Below are 20,696 nucleotides of genomic sequence, written 5' to 3'. Positions count from 1 at the left end.
CCTATGTCTAGCGAAATATCAGTGCATTTCACATCTAGTTGGTCTGGTGGATACTACCTTGCTCAAACAAACGTCTTTAGCATTTCAGAAGCTGCACTCGTTTTTTTTTATTCCCGTACTATTCTATTTATTCCTTACTTGCAGACCATTCATTTTCCCGTGGTTTCATTAACATATACCTTGGTTCTTACTATAAGGCATGAGTGGGCACATATCTGACTTAACATTTTCTTTTCCGTACTTAATATTTTCGCGTGGCTTATATTCCCATAAAAGGCACAAGTTTTGGTCAGCTATTGGGTTATCACATCCCCGAAATATATTTTTCTACGCCGTACGTATTCGAAGCAAAGCCGCATTTGTTGTCCGCGCTGCAAAACGAACCAACCTTTTACAGTGCCAATATCAGGTCTAAACGAGGCGACAATAAATAGAATTTCCTTGTGCTGACGTGTTCGAAGGTGACAGCGGTGATATGCTGCTGCCATCGCCGACGCCCGCAAGAGCGGCCAAGAAGCGCGCAGAACCGCCTCCCCGGGTAGCTCTTGTTGGCGTTAGAGCGCTCTACCAAGACGCAGCTGTTTTTTTTAAGTGCCCTAAACGTGCAGTTAGCTTACAGACGTCACCATAACAAGTTGTTTAGAGCGCGGAAAGGCAAAGAGAAGCGAAAGAAAACCAAAACACTGCATGACCACCTATCAGCCACGCAGCGCTAATCCCGCAAACGCCGCGGAGAAGCGGCGGCAGGCGGCGCAGCGATCGCGAATCTCGAGGCGTATAGTGTTTACAAATAAGTTGTGTATAGTAACAGCATGAATATTGTAGTATAGGGAAAGCGCAAGGTTGGTGTAGATATATATAGTAGAGATATGAATGATTACAATGCTAGAGATTACAATGCTAAACCAGCATTATGCTGGTTTAGCATTGTAAACCAGCATAAGATTTTAGTCGTGACTTTCTCTGCTGATACGACATGGACGTGTCATGTCGAGTTATTAACCAAATCATTATCATAAGTGGCAGGGGCGCTATCACGATGTCGACATTTTTTTCCTGTAAAGGTGAAGTTGCAGATCTGTCATGCCTTGTTTTCTTCACGCATTAACTACAGTGCGCTTGTCTGGGGCACAAAAACAATTAAAAATATTAACACAGTTTTGATGGCCCAGAAAAGAGCACTGCGCTATATTGAGAATGTGTCGTACACGCACTCAACACAGCTGTTATTCTCTCGCCATCAGATAATAAGCGCAAAACACACTTATAACTATCGTCTATTCTTTTCATTTTTGTTCTCAAATGAAAAGATTAAAACATTTCTTAAAGCGTCCTCGGATTAGAAAATTTGTAAAAGTGATTATCGTACACGTGGCAGCGATAGGTGGCTTGTACCACGCCGACGCACGGGCTACATGCTGCAGGCCCTTAAAAATAACATGCCTTTTGTGCTTAACAGATATGAGAATGCACTGAACTCTGATGCGTGTACGCGCAAAGCAATGCGTGATTATTTTGTAAAGATAAGCCGGAGCATGGCTATTTTTTTTTACAGTTACATTACAATACATTACGTCATGATTGCCGGTTTTATTGGCTTTGTGACTTGTATGCACGTGTTTATTTGGTTATATATGCCTGCGTTTCCTTGTGTGTGCATTATCTGTGAACCAGCTATCTCTTTAAAATGTAACTTTATATTCTTTGTATAAACATAGTGTAGCGACTGTTGATATTGCTCATTTTTTCTTTTTTTTCTTCTTCTTTAATCTTTGAAGTAGCGTGCAGTGTGTGTGGGCGCGTCGTGTAATATTTCTTTGTTTGTGTGCGTCAGATAAGGGTCACCATGTACTGATATTTTTATTCATTTTTTGACTTGGTTTTGAAGGGATATGTTTGCTTCATGGAGCATTTTCAAATCTTCCAAGCGTTCATGTATTTATATTATCCTTTTTCACGGGATGCTGTCATGTATGCGCGCCCTCAGGCACCGTTCAAGCGGTAGCTAGCCGATTTTCGCCTGAGGGATCCCCAACACTGTTGTTGGAAATAAACAGATTTGATTTGATTTGATTGAACTCACTTTTCCAAACAGCTGACTTGCACAAGTGGAGTGGTCGAAATATAGCACAAAGCACACATAAATAAAACCCTAAAGTATAAATGAGCGCTTCATCATTTTAACCGCTCTTCTAGACATCGGTACTTTGTCTTTTGTGTCATTTCTGCAGAAACACAAAAACAAAGATAAAATAACAACCTTTCAGGTTCAACACAATCGCTATTTTTGTATGCTATGCTACATCCTGCTTCGGCAGTCACAAACTGGGTGAGAAACACAGAGAGAGAGAAAAAGAATAATGTACTAAAATATATAAGGCATAAAAGACTGCTAGGCTCGTTGCAAGATTCAAATGCTTCGATCCAGGGTCACGATCAAGTCGCAGGCCTCTTCTCTTCTAGGTAAGGTCGGCTGCTTTCTAGTGTATTTCTGCGTTATTTCTATGATAATTTTACGCTGAAAGCTTGATCGTAGAGGTGTTGCATTACTAAATATCAGGAGCTGTAGCCTTGCTCGATGCTCGAGTGTTTCGGCTTGTGCTTGATGGAAGAGAGTTCGCTGCTGTCGTGTTAGGGTTTAAGTTTCAGTTTCAGTTTCAGTTTATTGTAATCGATAACAAAGGTACAGTGCATGGTGATTGATATTACAGAAAGAGGTCCCGAAGTGCGGCACTGCGGTGGGACCTCTTGTAAATGAACAGTATGACAATATAACGTTCAAGCAATCGCAACAGAAGGAACTTAAAAAAAGAATTTACGCGAGGATTATTGCAACATTACACAACACTGACACAGAATAACTTTGTTCACAAAGCAAGCACACGTCTCAGTTATACAAAAAAGTGCAAAGACCAAAGAGGCAAAAAAATGGTGAGAATTACAAAAGAAAAAAAAGTGAGCATAAAAAAAAAGAAAAAAAAGATCGAAGTCGTGCGAACTAATCAAATGAGAAGTGGGGGTCTTCGAGAATAAATTTAAGAATTGATTGTTTGTAAGATGAGCGACTTAATTGATTTTTAGCATTAACAGGCCAGTTATTCCATAATTTAATGGTTGCAAATTCAACTGTCTGTTTACCATAGTTTGTTCTAACTTTTGGGAGTAAGAAATTGTGTTATGATGCAAATCGCGTCATGTTGTGCTTAGTCAGATCAGTTCTACCGATTATAAAAAACACACTCTTATCAGTAACAAATCTATGGGCGTTCATTCCAAGATTATATAAAATAAGTTTATCCAACGGGAGGAGATCTAGGTGCCGATATAAAGAAGTGACATGGGAGTTGAAAGAGCTAAAGGTCATGATTCGAATGGCTTAGTTTTGAATGCGCTTCAAAGGGATTAAATGAATATCGTAAGTTAAACCCCAGGATGAAATGCAATGGTTTATATGGCTGTAAATAAAAGCATAGTAAAGCGTTAGAAGCGTAGGCAGGCGGAAATAATTTCTTGCCTTAATTAATACTCTGATCCCATAAGCCATCTTCTTTTTTAGCGAGTTTATGTGGTTAATAAATTTTAAGGAGCTGTCAAGTTCAACCCCCAAAAATGAGCATTGATCAGACGGTGGGATAGCATCAGAGTTAATTTAAACAGCAGCAATAGAAGTTAGAGTCTTCAAACGAGACGAAAATACGACAAATGTCGTTTTGGAAGGATTGATTAATAGACCATTGTTCTGAGACCGTGAGCAAATTAGGCAATTAGACAATTTGAGGCAGGTAGGAAGGTCATTGATGTATAATAAAAATAAAAGAGGGCCGAGAATGGAACCTTGCGGAACGCCTACGTTAGTGGTTTTAGTGTCAGAGAGTGTACCAGAAATATTAATAATTTGTTCACGATTAAATAAGAAGCTTCGTAATAGTTGCAACGGCGGTTCGTTAATACCGTACAAGGAGAGTTTCGAAAACAAGATGTCATGATTAATGGTGTCAAACGCCTTGAAAAAATCGATGAAAATACCCCCCACAAACTTGCTCTGGTCAATTTTGTGTTTAATATAGTCTGTCAGAGCTATCAGTGCAAGGTTGGTGGATAAACCAGGCCTAAAACCGAATTGCCTAGGTATTAGCAAATTAAATTTATTTAGATATGATGAGAGGCGTTTTTCTGCGATTTTTTCGATGACTTTGCTGAAAAATGGTAAGATTGAAATCGGGCGGTAGTTATTCATTATTGCCGTATCGCCTTTTTTGAAAACAGGAATTATCAAACTTTTTTTGAGTTCACGGGGAAATACTCCAGATTTGAAAATAAGATTAACTACACGGGTGCAGATATCACTTATGGCATCTACATTCTCTTTGATGCAAGTTGCGTGAATTTTATCGTTTCCGGGGCTGGTATTTTTAAGATTAATGATTGTTGTGCGGACTTCGATAGGCGTTACCGGGTACAAGAAGAAAGAATGCGAAGCGCGTGCAATGTTATTGACTATGTGCGTTGGTGCTGATACGGAAGAAGTTTCAGAAAAGAAAGTGCTGAAAGCATTTGCGATGTCAGATGGATTAGAACACGATCTAGAACCAAGGCGTATTTCGCTGATCTCAGTTTCGCAATGGCTGTTAAGGAAAGAATTTAATATACGCCACTGCTTAGCGGTGTTGCTACCAGTCTGCAGAATTTTGTTTTCGTAGAAGTATCTCTTGGCCTTTTTTAGCAAGTTTGTTAGAAGGTTGGAATACTTTTTGTAGCGGGCTTTTTTTGTTTTGCGATATAGATTGTTCTTTTTTCTTAAACTTGTTAACAATCCTTGAGTAACCCACGGGTTCACAGGGGAAAAGTTACTTTTTTTTTGCAACGTACATGTGGTGCACGATCCTATGAGCTCCGTGATAATATTAGAAAATTCACTGTAAGCTACTTGAGCATCCCTGGAGCCAATAACTGGAGACCAGTCTGCGTTGTTAATGAGGCAAGTGAATTGTTGCCTGTTGAAAACGAATTTAAGGAATTGGGTGTTTTGGGCACATTTTGTACGATTAAAAAGAAAAGCTACAGGGTAATGATCCGTAATGGTATTACGAATAACGAAAGCTTCTGGGGGGGAAAAAACGTTGCTAAGGGCATGATCAATTGCCGAGCCATTGTCGTTGCCCACACAACGCGTAGGTAAGGCCGGGGTTTATCTGCAGCTGGTCTTGTCCTGGCGCTTGCGCAGTGCAGGCCATCGCATGTCGACCGAAGAACGGTGGAATAGGCAGGAACTCCGGAGCAGCACAGTAGAATTCGGTGATTGTAGACGTTAGCCAGAAGCAGGAACCGGGGCCCAAGTGCACTGAAAAGTTGCAGAGGAGCGGTCACGATGGGCGCACGGTGCTGCCGCTGCTGCCAAATGACTGCCTAGCTGAAGGCCGGGGTTTATCTGCAGCTGGCCTTTTCCAGTTGCTTGCGCAGTGCAGGCCACCGCATGTCGACCGAAGAACGGTGGAATATGCAGGAACTCCGGAGCAGCACAGTAGAATTCGGTGATTGTAGACGTTAGCCAGAAGCAGGAACCGGGGCCCAAGTGCACTGAAAAGTTGCAGAGGAGCGGTCACGATGGGCGCACGGTGCTGCCGCTGCTGCCAAATGACTGCCTAGCTGAAGGCCGGGGTTTATCTGCAGCTGGTCTTGTCCTGGCGCTTGCGCAGTGCAGGCCACCGCATGTCGACCGAAGAACGGTGGAATAGGCAGGAACTCCGGAGCAGCACAGTAGAATTCGGTGATTGTAGACGTTAGCCAGAAGCAGGAACCGGGGCCCAAGTGCACTGAAAAGTTGCAGAGGAGCGGTCACGGTGTGCGCACGGTGCTGCCGCTGCTGCCAAATGACTGCCTAGCTGAAGGCCGGGGTTCATCTGCAGCTGGTCTTGTCGTGGCGCTTGCGCAGTGCAGGCCACCGCATGTCGACCGAAGAACGGTGGAATAGGCAGGAACTCCGGAGCAGCACAGTAGAATTCGGTGATTGTAGACGTTAGCCAGAAGCAGGAACCGGGGCCCAAGTGCACTGCAAAGTTGCAGAGGAGCGGTCACGATGGGCGCACGGTGCTGCCGCTGCTGCCAAATGACTGCCTAGCTGAAGGCCGGGGTTTATCTGCAGCTGGTCTTGTCCTGGCGCTTGCGCAGTGCAGGCCACCGCATGTCGACCGAAGAACGATGGAATAGGCAGGAACTCCGGAGCAGCACAGTAGAATTCGGTGATTGTAGACGTTAGCCAGAAGCAGGAACCGGGGCCCAAGTGCACTGAAAAGTTGCAGAGGAGCGGTCACGATGGGCGCACGGTGCTGCCGCTGCTGCCAAATGACTGCCTAGCTGAAGGCCGGGGTTTATCTGCAGCTGGTCTTTTCCAGTTGCTTGCGCAGTGCAGGCCACCGCATGTCGACCGAAGAACGGTAGAATAGGCAGGAACTCCGGAGCAGCACAGTAGAATTCGGTGATTGTAGACGTTAGCCAGAAGCAGGAACCGGGGCCCAAGTGCACTGAAAAGTTGCAGAGGAGCGGTCACGGTGTGCGCACGGTGCTGCCGCTGCTGCCAAATGACTGCCTAGCTGAAGGCCGGGGTTCATCTGCAGCTGGTCTTGTCGTGGCGCTTGCGCAGTGCAGGCCACCGCATGTCGACCGAAGAACGGTGGAATAGGCAGGAACTCCGGAGCAGCACAGTAGAATTCGGTGATTGTAGACGTTAGCCAGAAGCAGGAACCGGGGCCCAAGTGCACTGAAAAGTTGCAGAGGAGCGGTCACGATGGGCGCACGGTGCTGCCGCTGCTGCCAAATGACTGCCTAGCTGAAGGCCGGGGTTTATCTGCAGCTGGTCTTTTCCAGTTGCTTGCGCAGTGCAGGCCACCGCATGTCGACCGAAGAACGATGGAATAGGAAGGAACTCCGGAGCAGCACAGTAGAATTCGGTGATTGTAGACGTTAGCCAGAAGCAGGAACCGGGGCCCAAGTGCACTGAAAAGTTGCAGAGGAGCGGTCACGGTGTGCGCACGGTGCTGCCGCTGCTGCCAAATGACTGCCTAGCTGAAGGCCGGGGTTCATCTGCAGCTGGTCTTGTCGTGGCGCTTGCGCAGTGCAGGCCACCGCATGTCGGCCGAAGAACGGTGGAATAGGCAGGAACCCCGGAGCAGCACAGTAGAATTCGGTGATTGTAGACGTTAGCCAGAAGCAGGAACCGGGGCCCAAGTGCACTGCAAAGTTGCAGAGGAGCGGTCACGATGGGCGCACGGTGCTGCTGCTGCTGCCAAATGACTGCCTAGCTGAAGGCCGGGGTTTATCTGCAGCTGGTCTTGTCCTGGCGCTTGCGCAGTGCAGGCCACCGCATGTCGACCGAAGAACGATGGAATAGGCAGGAACTCCGGAGCAGCACAGTAGAATTCGGTGATTGTAGACGTTAGCCAGAAGCAGGAACCGGGGCCCAAGTGCACTGCAAAGTTGCAGAGGAGCGGTCACGATGGGCGCACGGTGCTGCCGCTGCTGCCAAATGACTGCCTAGCTGAAGGCCGGGGTTTATCTGCAGCTGGTCTTTTCCAGTTGCTTGCGCAGTGCAGGCCACCGCATGTCGACCGAAGAACGGTGGAATAGGCAGGAACTCCGGAGCAGCACAGTAGAATTCGGTGATTGTAGACGTTAGCCAGAAGCAGGAACCGGGGCCCAAGTGCACTGCAAAGTTGCAGAGGAGCGGTCACGATGTGCGCACGGTGCTGCCGCTGCTGCCAAATGACTGCCTAGCTGAAGGCCGGGGTTTATCTGCAGCTGGTCTTGTCCTGGCGCTTGCGCAGTGCAGGCCACCGCATGTCGACCGAAGAACGGTGGAATAGGCAGGAACTCCGGAGCAGCACAGTAGAATTCGGTGATTGTAGACGTTAGCCAGAAGCAGGAACCGGGGCCCAAGTGCACTGCAAAGTTGCAGAGGAGCGGTCACGATGGGCGCACGGTGCTGCCGCTGCTGCCAAATGACTGCCTAGCTGAAGGCCGGGGTTTATCTGCAGCTGGTCTTGTCCTGGCGCTTGCGCAGTGCAGGCCACCGCATGTCGACCGAAGAACGGTGGAATAGGCAGGAACTCCGGAGCAGCACAGTAGAATTCGGTGATTGTAGACGTTAGCCAGAAGCAGGAACCGGGGCCCAAGTGCACTGCAAAGTTGCAGAGGAGCGGTCACGATGGGCGCACGGTGCTGCCGCTGCTGCCAAATGACTGCCTAGCTGAAGGCCGGGGTTTATCTGCAGCTGGTCTTTTCCAGTTGCTTGCGCAGTGCAGGCCACCGCATGTCGACCGAAGAACGGTGGAATAGGCAGGAACTCCGGAGCAGCACAGTAGAATTCGGTGATTGCAGACGTTAGCCAGAAGCAGGAACCGGGGCCCAAGTGCACTGAAAAGTTGCAGAGAAGCGGTCACGATGTGCGCACGGTGCTGCCGCTGCTGTCAAATGACTGCCTAGCTGAAGGCCGGGGTTTATCTGCAGCTGGTCTTGTCCTGGCGCTTGGGCAGTGCAGGCCACCGCATGTCGACCGAAGAACGGTAGAATAGGCAGGAACTCCGGAGCAGCACAGTAGAATTCGGTGATTGTAGACGTTAGCCAGAAGCAGGAACCGGGGCCCAAGTGCACTGCAAAGTTGCAGAGGAGCGGTCACGATGGGCGCACGGTGCTGCCGCTGCTGCCAAATGACTGCCTAGCTGAAGGCCGGGGTTTATCTGCAGCTGGTCTTGTCCTGGCGTTTGCGCAGTGCAGGCCACCGCATGTCGACCGAAGAACGGTGGAATAGGCAGGAACTCCGGAGCAGCACAGTAGAATTCGGTGATTGTAGACGTTAGCCAGAAGCAGGAACCGGGGCCCAAGTGCACTGCAAAGTTGCAGAGGAGCGGTCACGATGGGCGCACGGTGCTGCCGCTGCTGCCAAATGACTGCCTAGCTGAAGGCCGGGGTTTATCTGCAGCTGGTCTTGTCCTGGCGGTTGCGCAGTGCAGGCCACCGCATGTCGACCGAAGAACGGTGGAATACGCAGGAACTCCGGAGCAGCACAGTAGAATTCGGTGATTGTAGACGTTAGCCAGAAGCAGGAACCGGGGCCCAAGTGCACTGCAAAGTTGCAGAGGAGCGGTCACGATGTGCGCACGGTGCTGCCGCTGCTGCCAAATGACTGCCTAGCTGAAGGCCGGGGTTTATCTGCAGCTGGTCTTGTCCTGGCGCTTGCGCAGTGCAGGCCACCGCATGTCGACCGAAGAACGGTGGAATAGGCAGGAACTCCGGAGCAGCACAGTAGAATTCGGTGATTGTAGACGTTAGCCAGAAGCAGGAACCGGGGCCCAAGTGCACTGCAAAGTTGCAGAGGAGCGGTCACGATGGGCGCACGGTGCTGCCGCTGCTGCCAAATGACTGCCTAGCTGAAGGCCGGGGTTTATCTGCAGCTGGTCTTGTCCTGGCGCTTGCGCAGTGCAGGCCACCGCATGTCGACCGAAGAACGGTGGAATAGGCAGGAACTCCGGAGCAGCACTTTAGAATTCGGTGATTGTAGACGTTAGCCAGAAGCAGGAACCGGGGCCCAAGTGCACTGCAAAGTTGCAGAGGAGCGGTCACGATGGGCGCACGGTGCTGCCGCTGCTGCCAAATGACTGCCTAGCTGAAGGCCGGGGTTTATCTGCAGCTGGTCTTGTCCTGGCGCTTGCGCAGTGCAGGCCACCGCATGTCGACCGAAGAACGGTGGAATAGGCAGGAACTCCGGAGCAGCACAGTAGAATTCGGTGATTGTAGACGTTAGCCAGAAGCAGGAACCGGGGCCCAAGTGCACTGCAAAGTTGCAGAGGAGCGGTCACGATGGGCGCACGGTGCTGCCGCTGCTGCCAAATGACTGCCTAGCTGAAGGCCGGGGTTTATCTGCAGCTGGTCTTGTCCTGGCGCTTGCGCAGTGCAGGCCACCGCATGTCGACCGAAGAACGATGGAATAGGCAGGAACTCCGTAGCAGCACAGTAGAATTCGGTGATTGTAGACGTTAGCCAGAAGCAGGAACCGGGGCCCAAGTGCACTGCAAAGTTGCAGAGGAGCGGTCACGATGGGCGCACGGTGCTGCCGCTGCTGCCAAATGACTGCCTAGCTGAAGGCCGGGGTTTATCTGCAGCTGGTCTTTTCCAGTTGCTTGCGCAGTGCAGGCCACCGCATGTCGACCGAAGAACGGTGGAATAGGCAGGAACTCCGGAGCAGCACAGTAGAATTCGGTGATTGTAGACGTTAGCCAGAAGCAGGAACCGGGGCCCAAGAGCACTGAAAAGTTGCAGAGGAGCGGTCACGATGTGCGCACGGTGCTGCCGCTGCTGCCAAATGACTGCCTAGCTGAAGGCCGGGGTTTATCTGCAGCTGGTCTTGTCCTGGCGCTTGCGCAGTGCAGGCCACCGCATGTCGACCGAAGAACGGTGGAATAGGCAGGAACTCCGGGGCAGCACAGTAGAATTCGGTGATTGTAGACGTTAGCCAGAAGCAGGAACCGGGGCCCAAGTGCACTGCAAAGTTGCAGAGGAGCGGTCACGATGGGCGCACGGTGCTGCCGCTGCTGCCAAATGACTGCCTAGCCGAAGGCCGGGGTTTATCTGCAGCTGGTCTTGTCCTGGCGCTTGCGCAGTGCAGGCCACCGCATGTCGACCGAAGAACGGTGGAATAGGCAGGAACTCCGGAGCAGCACAGTAGAATTCGGTGATTGTAGACGTTAGCCAGAAGCAGGAACCGGGGCCCAAGAGCACTGAAAAGTTGCAGAGGAGCGGTCACGATGTGCGCACGGTGCTGCCGCTGCTGCCAAATGACTGCCTAGCTGAAGGCCGGGGTTTATCTGCAGCTGGTCTTGTCCTGGCGCTTGCGCAGTGCAGGCCACCGCATGTCGACCGAAGAACGGTGGAATAGGCAGGAACTCCGGGGCAGCACAGTAGAATTCGGTGATTGTAGACGTTAGCCAGAAGCAGGAACCGGGGCCCAAGTGCACTGCAAAGTTGCAGAGGAGCGGTCACGATGGGCGCACGGTGCTGCCGCTGCTGCCAAATGACTGCCTAGCCGAAGGCCGGGGTTTATCTGCAGCTGGTCTTGTCCTGGCGCTTGCGCAGTGCAGGCCACCGCATGTCGACCGAAGAACGGTGGAATAGGCAGGAACTCCGGAGCAGCACAGTAGAATTCGGTGATTGTAGACGTTAGCCAGAAGCAGGAACCGGGGCCCAAGTGCACTGAAAAGTTGCAGAGGAGCGGTCACGACGTGCGCACGGTGCTGCCGCTGCTGCCAAATGACTGCCTAGCTGAAGGCCGGGGTTTATCTGCAGCTGGTCTTGTCCTGGCGCTTGCGCAGTGCAGGCCACCGCATGTCGACCGAAGAACGGTGGAATAGGCAGGAACTCCGGAGCAGCACAGTAGAATTCGGTGATTGTAGACGTTAGCCAGAAGCAGGAACCGGGGCCCAAGTGCACTGAAAAGTTACAGAGGAGCGGTCACGATGTGCGCACGGTGCTTCCGCTGCTGCCAAAATCTGTCTCCATCAAAAATGCAGTAGATATTACAGTAGATATTAGATACAGATTAGATACAGTAGATATAGATTTTGCAGTAGATATTACATTTAGAGGAACTCCAACACTTTCATTACACGCTTTCATCTTTTCATCGCATCTGGAAATACTGCGGAAGCTATAGCTAGTGCTAGCACAGAGCAGCGGTGCGTGATTTGCTCCTCACAGCAGATGCGTCTTCGCTTTATGCGTGGCTTTTGTTGCTTTCTTTTTAAAGTGGCTATAGAATGCGTTTTTTGCTGCGACTTAAGAAAAACCAGGAAATAGCCACTACACCTCTTTATTGACGTCATTACAGCCGTAGAAGAACGCCAAGACGAGGAAGGAGAGAAAAATATTTTAAGGAAGCTTTTAAGTTATTGATGGAGACAGATCAGTAATTTTTGGCTGAGGCCTTAGCGACCCCCTTATCTATGTACTGGATGTGTTGTTTGACTACGCTCTGCCAGCATTCAAGACTGAAAAAAAGTTGAAAAAAAAACTGTTGAAGGTTTGCCTAAATTTGGCAAAGACAAAACATTTGCACAAAAAAACCTAAATTGTGACTGTTTTTGTGCCGACTTGGCAAGAAAACGAAAACCCAGGCCAAAAAAATTAACAGAAAAAAACAAGCCTGCTTTTATTCTTCGAACCCGTTTTAACCCGTTTGAATCAGTTCGAACCGGAACAGAATGGTGCTCCGGAACAAAACCATAACCGAAGGCTAAGGGCTTGAAGCCGAACCAAAACCGAACCCGAAAAAATTCAGGTTCGACATCCTGTGCCAAACACAACATAGTGGCTTGAATTTTCCACTCGAGTAAGGGACAACTTACACATGAACCAATATAAAGTATTAGTAATCATACCATTCAAGTAGTCAACGAAAGCATGTTTTTTGGAGTTGTTCGTGACAGTCATTTAAAGTATACTCAGCACATTTCATATTTAAGGACAAGAAAAGCTACTCATGGCGTCAGGATATTATTCAAAGCACGCCATTTTTTTAGTGTATCAACTTTACTTTCCCTTTACAATGCTTTTATTCGTAGCCATTTTACGTACTGCTTATCTTCATGGGGTAACACGTACCCGACTCATTTTACACCACTGCAACATATCCAAAATCAGGCCATTCGCAAGTTAACTCTAAGTCAATCCCGCAACGATGTTTTATCACTGCTTCAGCGGTTGAGAATATTATCTATGAATGAATGATTCAGTTATAACATCACATTGTTGTTGTTTAAGGCATTACAGCACATGGTACCACTGAATTATTTCACTCGGTCAAGTCTTGATAACTGAAATTCAACTAGGTTTTCCTCTAATCATAATTTACTATCACGTCTTGACACTCTAATTGTGGAAAGCAAAGTGCCGACTATGCCGCTCTCGTGTTTTGCAATTCTCTGCCAACTAACGTTAAACTCTCTTCGCCGTTGCGGGTATTTAAAACAAGTGTTCTTGACTTCTTATTGCAGTCATAACCACATTGGCACTTTTTATATTCTCAATGTGCAACTGCCTGTCTTCCGTTAGCCTTGACTATGTGTTAATTTTGTTGATTTACTTGATGTACTGCTGGTATTTTATGTACTAGTGTCTGTGCGTGTGCTCACAGGAGGTCCCCTTTCAGCCCTTAGCTCTGGGACCTCCTTCTGTATTGTCACTCATGTATTCATTATCAATAAACGAATAAACTTTTCTTCGGATGCTGATTCTGGTCCTCAATTTGAATGTTAACTCCATCAATGACAAACCCTGATCATCGCATATCACTTTAACCCATTTTTGTCCCAAGTGATTTCCCTCATGGCAACCCTATTTTTTATGCCACACACACCCCATGGGCACCATTTTGAATGTTAACCAATACATGACCAATCATGTCTAAGTCAATATAATCATCATGAGGCATTTTTCTATTTGTCGCACGTGAATCCCATCGCTGGAAGGTTTATTTGATGTGCCTTCAGTGGAATCAATTTGAATTTCAAGCCAATCTACTATGACTACTCATGACAATCTCATTACACAACCATAACGCTTTTTTCCCACGTGATTCCCTACATCCAGACTTTTAATTTGATACCTCACATGCCCTTGCGGCATGATTTTGAATTTTAGGCCCAAGTATGGCTCATTATGCCTGTGTGACTATACACTGGAGGCATTTTTTACTTATTCGGCATGATTCCCTTCATCGGGACCTCTATGATACTTTACTCACTAGTGGCTTCCATTTCGATTTTTCTCAATATTTTACTCATCATCAGTATGTCATGATGCCGTCATTATACGGTGAAAATGTGTCCGTTGACCCCTTTTGAGCGTTTTAGTTAACACCTCATTTGAAACAGCAGCGTTTATCTATCGGCCAGATGTCTGCATGTGGTTTTTACATTTTGTTTTCCGGCCCTGCAAACCAATACTTAACGTATGTTGGCCGTACGACCACTTAATTCCGTCAGGTGTGGGTTACCCTGGAGGTGCTGTCGAACAAGTGAATAAAGCCGTGCGGAAGCAGCGTGCAATGGACGCGAAGCTGCGTAAAGCAGGCCCAAAATAACCATCCCTAAAGCCGACGACAAAGCCGTACCGCCGACGCCGGCGAATAGGCACTTTCCCGCGGGGAATGCTGGGTAAATTCGCCGTGCCATCCACAGTGTGCTCCGTGAGTGAAAACCTCCGTCCCTCTTCCTCCCCCCCGCTACCGCCTCCGCCGCGTTGAGAGCTTAATGTCCCGCACGCCGGGAAAGAACCGTTGGCTGGTAGAGCTAGAAAGCTCTCAAATTGGGCGCAAACTCACGCGTGAGTTCGAGCCCAAATTAGTCTGATTGAGGGGACTCGGAATTGAATCCGCCGACTTCTGGTGAAGACTGACATCGTTTTAATAACCTCGTAGCAAAATGTATTTTTTTTTACAACAGCGTCTAGACCACTTGTTTGAACAAAATCTTTTTCAAGAAAAGTGTACGAAAAATGTTCCCTTCTCAAAGTCCTCCTTTGATTCTGCATCCAAGAATTCCACCAGTCGGAGTTTAATCACGTTCACTTCTATTTTTTATAGGAATGGACACACATGGCTTCTCTTTAAATGACGGATCAACAGCCAAATCTTCGTACCTTGAATTGAACAGGTACAAGAAAATAAGTTACCATTTCTGGATTTTTTATGTGGTTGCCATTGGGAGCAGCGTGATAAAGGCAAAAACCACAGAAAATCCACCTAACATCAAAATGGTACTTCACGTACTTTATTTCTGTGTACATCGAGTATCACGCGTTTCAGTATACTAGCGAAAATGGTGCAAGTTGTATATTTTATTGAGGAATAATTTTGTGCTTCAGATTTCGGCATTACGCAATGAAAGAAATATTTTGACGCCAGTGACGCTACGAAGGAAGAAATGAATTTTTATTTTTTGGTTTTCTAGCGGTAATATCCGGTGATGGCCGGGTGGGCCTCTGTAGCAATGACACTAATGGATACACACTCGTTGACCTATTGCTTCAGTGCACGTGAGAGATACCTATCAGTCACAGTTTTCTAATAAATAACCTGGCTTCTACGGGTGGTGTTCAGTCGCACAAACTCTCAGCAGACGGCGAGCGCTATACCAACGCGCGAAAACTTCACCGAATTTTGCTTCCAGAGTGGTGCGATTTTAAAAATCCCGCTCGACCTTTTATTGGCTTTTATACCAAACTTGTAAAATTGTTGGGGCGCATTGGCTGACCTGTACACACACAAATATTGTGTTTGCACAGGCTAGGCCTAACATTTAGTTTGTAGGTGTTTGTCACAAACTGCAGGCCAGACCCTCCATTTTTTATTTTCGGACGGCCTCCCGGACGGAGTCGGCCATCTTGCGCCGCGCGGAGGAATTCCGGGTGCCCCCTTCGGCTTTGTGCGCACCTCCTTTGTTTCGCCCTGCCTGCTCGGATGACAATACGAGCTGCCGCATTCCAGCGCTGTTGTCCGAGGGTGACGTCACGGTCGCTGGCGTGGACGCGCGCTTGCGATCGTGGCGAAGGAAGCAAGGGCCCCCAGGAGGGGGAAAAGAGGAACAATGGGAATACTCCGAAGTGGGGCTACGGGACGGCCGGCGGAGGTTATTTAAGCGGACGCAAGCGATCGCTTGGGGCAGTCGGCGAAGATTTCAGAACGTGCTACGCGGGGAAAGGCCCGGGGGTGACGCGCTTTAGCAGAAGCACATCGGTAGGCTCGCGACGGACCGTTCCACGCCTCGGCTCAGCGCTCGAGTTCGCCCGTCGCCGCGAGTCCCATGGCCGACCAGCTTCTGCACCCCGGAGCCCCGAAACACGTGAGCTGCTGCCCGGCGAGGCCGTCTCCACCTCGTCGTGACTTTCTGCCGTTCAACCGGCGGGTTCTACTTGTCTCGTAGAGACTTCCTCTTCCCGCGCCCCCTCCTTCGGAATTGTTTGTCGTATCGGGTTAAGGTATCCGCCTTCAGTTTCTTTTCTAGCGTCACTCGTAACTAACAATGTTTGTCCCCTAGAGGGTTTTGCGTGTTGTGTAATTGTTAGTATTTTTTTGGTAGTTGCGTTGTTGAGGTTTAAACAAGTGTTTGCCTGTAGAGTGTTTTTGCGTGTTGCGTACTTGTTAGTACTTTTGTTGTAGTTGCGTTGTCGAGGTTAAAACAAGTGTTTGCCTCTAGAGTGTGTCGCGTACGGCTGTCTGAGTATGTTTTCGAGGTAGAAGGTTAAGTCGTAGGCCACGGCGGATTAGTGCCTGCGCGCACAGGCCGATGGCATTGTGAAGGGTTTTTTTTCTCTTCTTGTGTCGGGCGTTGCCCTGTAGTCTTTTTGTTTGTACAGTAAACCTATACAGTCCAAAACGTAGCCGAGCATCTCCGTTGTGATTTCCTTCACCCCAGCAATCTCGGCACACGTGAAAACTCACGGGCCGACCACCCTGCTAAAATATAAATAACTGTTGTCTCGCGCCCCTCCTTTGGTATTTGCAAGCGGACGCAATTACTCGGGGGAGGAGTTTGTGACAGTGTTACGACGTCAACTGCTGACTGTAACGTGACTCCAATGCGTGTTATTTGTGCAAGGGTGCGCGCTTGCGAAGGTAGACGTAAAAGATTAGCATCAGGCCTATCTTTATCTCATAAGTTTAGGTGACATCTCGCCTTCGCGTGTGAGGCAACTGTCACTATGAGCTTACGACGTGACATGCAGCTTCTTACTGTGCGGCAATCTGCGACTACGGGTTGAAGAAGTAAACATCAAAGCGGGCTATTAAGCGTTAATTCACAAGCCCGCGTCAGTGCCTCCATGTGCTTCGCGTTAACTTTTCTACAAGTAAAATGTAAAAAAGGATTGCAAACTAGGTGATTTCAAGAAGGAGGCTTCCCAAGAGAGACAGAGAGAGAGAAATAACTTTATACACACCGAAACAGGGATCTTTGAGCTCCTATGTCACGTCAGTCTGCCCAGAGATTTCGGTGTCACCAAGCTTCCCGGAAAGGGCTTTGCAAATATGGCTTTAGCAAGCAGGCTTTATAAATTTTAGGGCAAACCAGCAGATGCATGTAAATAGCGCTTTAACAAAGAATTCAGTACGTTTTTAAGGTACGTAACCACTCTCCTAGCGCCCGTTTCTTTTTAGTCAAACCTTACTTAAAGCTTGAGCCTTCTCGAAATGAGCTTAGCGTGTGGATATCGCCTAGAACAAAAACACGACGTATACGTGTGTCGTTATTACCGGCTTTAAATTTTACACTCTCCACCCGACTAGGTTATCTAAACATTGGCTCTTTCCCCGCCGGCGTTTAAATAGCGCTCCGGCAGAGGATCGCCTATACGCTCCGAATTTGTTAAATTCAGAAATGTTCAAGAGATTCGCTGGTAACTTTCCAACCACATAAATAAAATGCGGTGAGTTCTCATCCGACAGATAAAAATGTTCGATCACAACTTCCCTTTCCAAAGCGAAGCTTTAGGATTCTCGCTGATGGTGTCTGTAACGCCAATACACCAACGTGAAAGAAAAAAACGCTTCCGGTGGCCGGAAGCGCACATGGTTCCACTCGCGTTATAAAGCCGGCGTCTATTCGGTTGCACAATTTCGTCATGCTCGAAGCTGTTTGCAACATTTAGATGACAACCAAATAATCCGTCACGAGAAAGTTTCGCGTTCCACCATCGTCGTCGTTTGACGGAGGGGTGCATGATTTTTTTCGTTTGGTCTGCGGCGCAGCCTTTAACCTCCACATTGTTTTGCCTTATCTGTTCAGTTTGTAATTATTCTGTAACTGATAGCGTCTACAACGTTTGTTTTGGGATGCGGCTGGTGCGCTTTTTCTCATGTTCACTAATTTACGGCTTTTCTTTGTTTTTTCCCCGACCGAGGATTTCGTAAGTCGTTATTCGTTCGTTTTACACCCCCACGCAGGTATAATGCTGATGTAAAGTTTTTGCAGGACGCCCAAGTCAGAGACGTTAATTTTTAAAGCGATAGATTTTGGTGGGGCTAATGGCGTTCTGTCAAAAATTTGCTGCATTTTTTCATAGACCCCTTAGCTCACAGGAAACCTGTGATATGATCTCTGGACAGACGGCGCTTGCGTGAAAGCGGGTTTTGTGGTGTCAAAACGGCTGCTTAAAAATCACGAATAAGGAAAGGTCTTCGATAACAGACCCATCAAACATGAAGGATAAAAACAATACTCTACCTTTATCTAACAAACCACGTAAATATATACATTAGGATATTTCGAAGATGCGTTTACTTTGTGCGCGAAAAGTACTCGCATGGGGCCGTTCTTATTGTGAAACAGTATATCGCTGACCACCACAGTTTTGATTCTGGAGAAGTCGCTGTACTCGGTGTCATAGAGCTCCTCAGTAAGTATACTAGAAAGAAAACACCACTCGGAAATCCGTGTCATTGGGAGGGGGAGTGGGGGGTAATGGGAAGAGCACAGCTTCTGGCTTCGGCTTGCAATGACAATTAGATTCTTAGGCGGTTGTCAGACTTGTTCTCTTCACTATCGGTTCTGCAGTAGCTGTGAGCCGTGGCAACTGGGTATTCACTGAATGAGCCGGCATTGCGTGATCGAACCTAACGTTCGTCATGCCTGAGTCGAAAGAACGTATGACTGACTAAGCGGGTAATTTGTCGCCGCGAAAGTTGTAGCTCACGAAAAAAAGAAACGAAACCTACTTCGACGCAGACAAGATACGACAGATACGAGCACCTGTATCCGTCCTATCTCGTCTTCGTCGAGGGCTGTTTAACGCCACGTTTTCTTTTTGTCTAAGTATGAACCAACTCGCTCAGCAACAATTTTTTCTAAACAGCTCATCGTCGGTGCACCGGCGACGCGAAACGTTGTTTGCGGTGTGGTGCAAAGAACCACGCAAGTGACGTTTTCATCGGTATGCTCGAAAACATTTCTAAGTTACTCAAAGAACTTATTATTTGAAATAATGCAAAAAACGTTGCAGCAGAACTTTGCGTTTAGGTCTTTAGATGTATGAAGCGCTATAGGGTGTATTCACAGAGCCTTGGACCGCGCGGCGGCGCTACCTGCGCGGCGGCGGCGGCGACGCCATATTTGAGGTTGCACTCCGTCGCGCGGGCAGCGCGTTTCCCGACGCGAAACGTTGTTTGCGGTGTGGTGCTGGCAAGAACGTTCGTGTGGACGGTGTTTTTCTCTGCGTGATTCGTGTGTTTGAGAATGCCGAGTCGTAACGAGTAGCCAGCATTGTTTTCGCTGCGAAATTCCGGGTACGCTGTTCACGTCTACAACCGCAGACCCGAAGCAGGCCGAACTACGAAAGCAAGCGCGGCGTTTTTTTTTGTGTTGTTGTTGTTGTTGTTTCGAAGCGAAGGCCAGGGCAATGCTTGAAGACGTTATGATTTCGCGTGACGAATGCAACTGTCTGATGGTTTGACAGGCGCGGCCAGCGGCGAGCATAACCCGGTCCGTTTTGGTGATTTCGCGCTATCTCGGTGTCATCCCCGTGCGCCGATTTCATTATTTCATCCGTTGCTTGAAGCGACCATGGCGCGAGTTTAGAAAATTTCTTCACCCCTGGCTGCGAGGATATTTGATGTGGTGGTGGCGTGTGAGAGAATTACCGTGCCAATCAGGCATGTGGCGCATTTCTTGAGGAGTATGAGAGACGGTGAGGTGCTCTGGTGACAGTATTCTGTGCGTGGAACACACGAAGGTCGTCCATTTGAGCTCCTAATGAAGCGGAACAATTGCGCACAGGGTCTGGGTGGAAACCATCGCGAGGCAAATACGTGATAAAATTAGGTATGGTGGCGACGACAAAGATCCCGCCGATGATTTTAATGTCTTTTCCTTTCGGTAAAGATGAAGCGGAAATTATAAGCAGAACAAGATTATGGAACACGTACGCTTTGGCTGCTTCGAAAGCAGCGCAGAGACAAGTGACAAAGGCTGCTCTAGCTTGTCCCTGCATACGTTAATGTTTTAGTCTCTGCGCTTTTTTTGAAGTAGTCAAACTGTGTACCAAGCGTCAAGCTTTAGTGTCACATCACGTAACACGCTTCGTCATTAGAGAACAGTCGAAGGCGAGGAAGAAGAATTGGATCAATTTGGATGCCCGCAATTACCTGGGAAGCGATATTGCATGCACGCGTGCGTTGACCTCAACACTCGAAGTATAGCCCATGTTGAGGCTGAGAGGCCAGTATGGTTCGTCTCATCCAGAAAGTACGTAATTTGTGAACATTTTAAGCTTGCGAATGTTTCAAACGTGTGACGAGGTTCGAGGTGAAAGCTCCGGCGCCCATCGTCCCGGGGCCCACCTGGATGAAACGGGGTCCAGCAGATTCGATACTGATTAGCCATATTATCGATAACTTCTTTGGGAATTCATCGAATGAAGACACATAGCCTTCAAGCACTGCCCTAGCCATCGCTTCGAAACAGCGAAAAGAAAAAAAAATACACGGCACGTTTTTTTATTCTGTCGTACGGCCTGCTTCGGGTCTGCGGTTGTAGGAAACCACCGCAGTTTGGATTTTCGAAGCGAGAACAATGCTAGCTACTCGGTAGGAAGAGGCGTTCGCAAACCCCCGAATCAGGCAGAAAAAACGCCGTCCACACGCACGTTCTTGCCAGCAG

General features: G+C 48.3%; 1 protein-coding gene across 3 annotated transcripts in view; it reads left to right on the top strand.

Moving 5' to 3' along the window:
* The first annotated feature begins 2,413 nt into the window (after positions 1-2,413).
* Positions 2,414-20,696, top strand: part of LOC144141457 (uncharacterized) — a 100,077-nt gene continuing 81,794 nt past the window's right edge. For all 3 annotated transcript variants that reach the window (XR_013316612.1, XM_077673012.1, XM_077673011.1), the window contains exons 1-2: positions 2,414-2,463; positions 14,630-14,699. The gene's annotated coding sequence lies outside the window, so the exon portion shown is untranslated. The remainder of the gene's footprint in view (positions 2,464-14,629; positions 14,700-20,696) is intronic.

The sequence above is a fragment of the Haemaphysalis longicornis genome, unplaced genomic scaffold (assembly GCF_048455015.1).
Source record: "Haemaphysalis longicornis isolate Haplotype H1 unplaced genomic scaffold, Haemaphysalis longicornis Haplotype H1 scaffold_6, whole genome shotgun sequence".
In the NCBI taxonomy this organism is placed as follows: Eukaryota; Metazoa; Arthropoda; class Arachnida; order Ixodida; family Ixodidae; genus Haemaphysalis; species Haemaphysalis longicornis.
The sequence above is the reverse complement of the archived record's forward strand: the minus strand, read 5'-3'. Positions and strand labels throughout refer to the sequence as shown.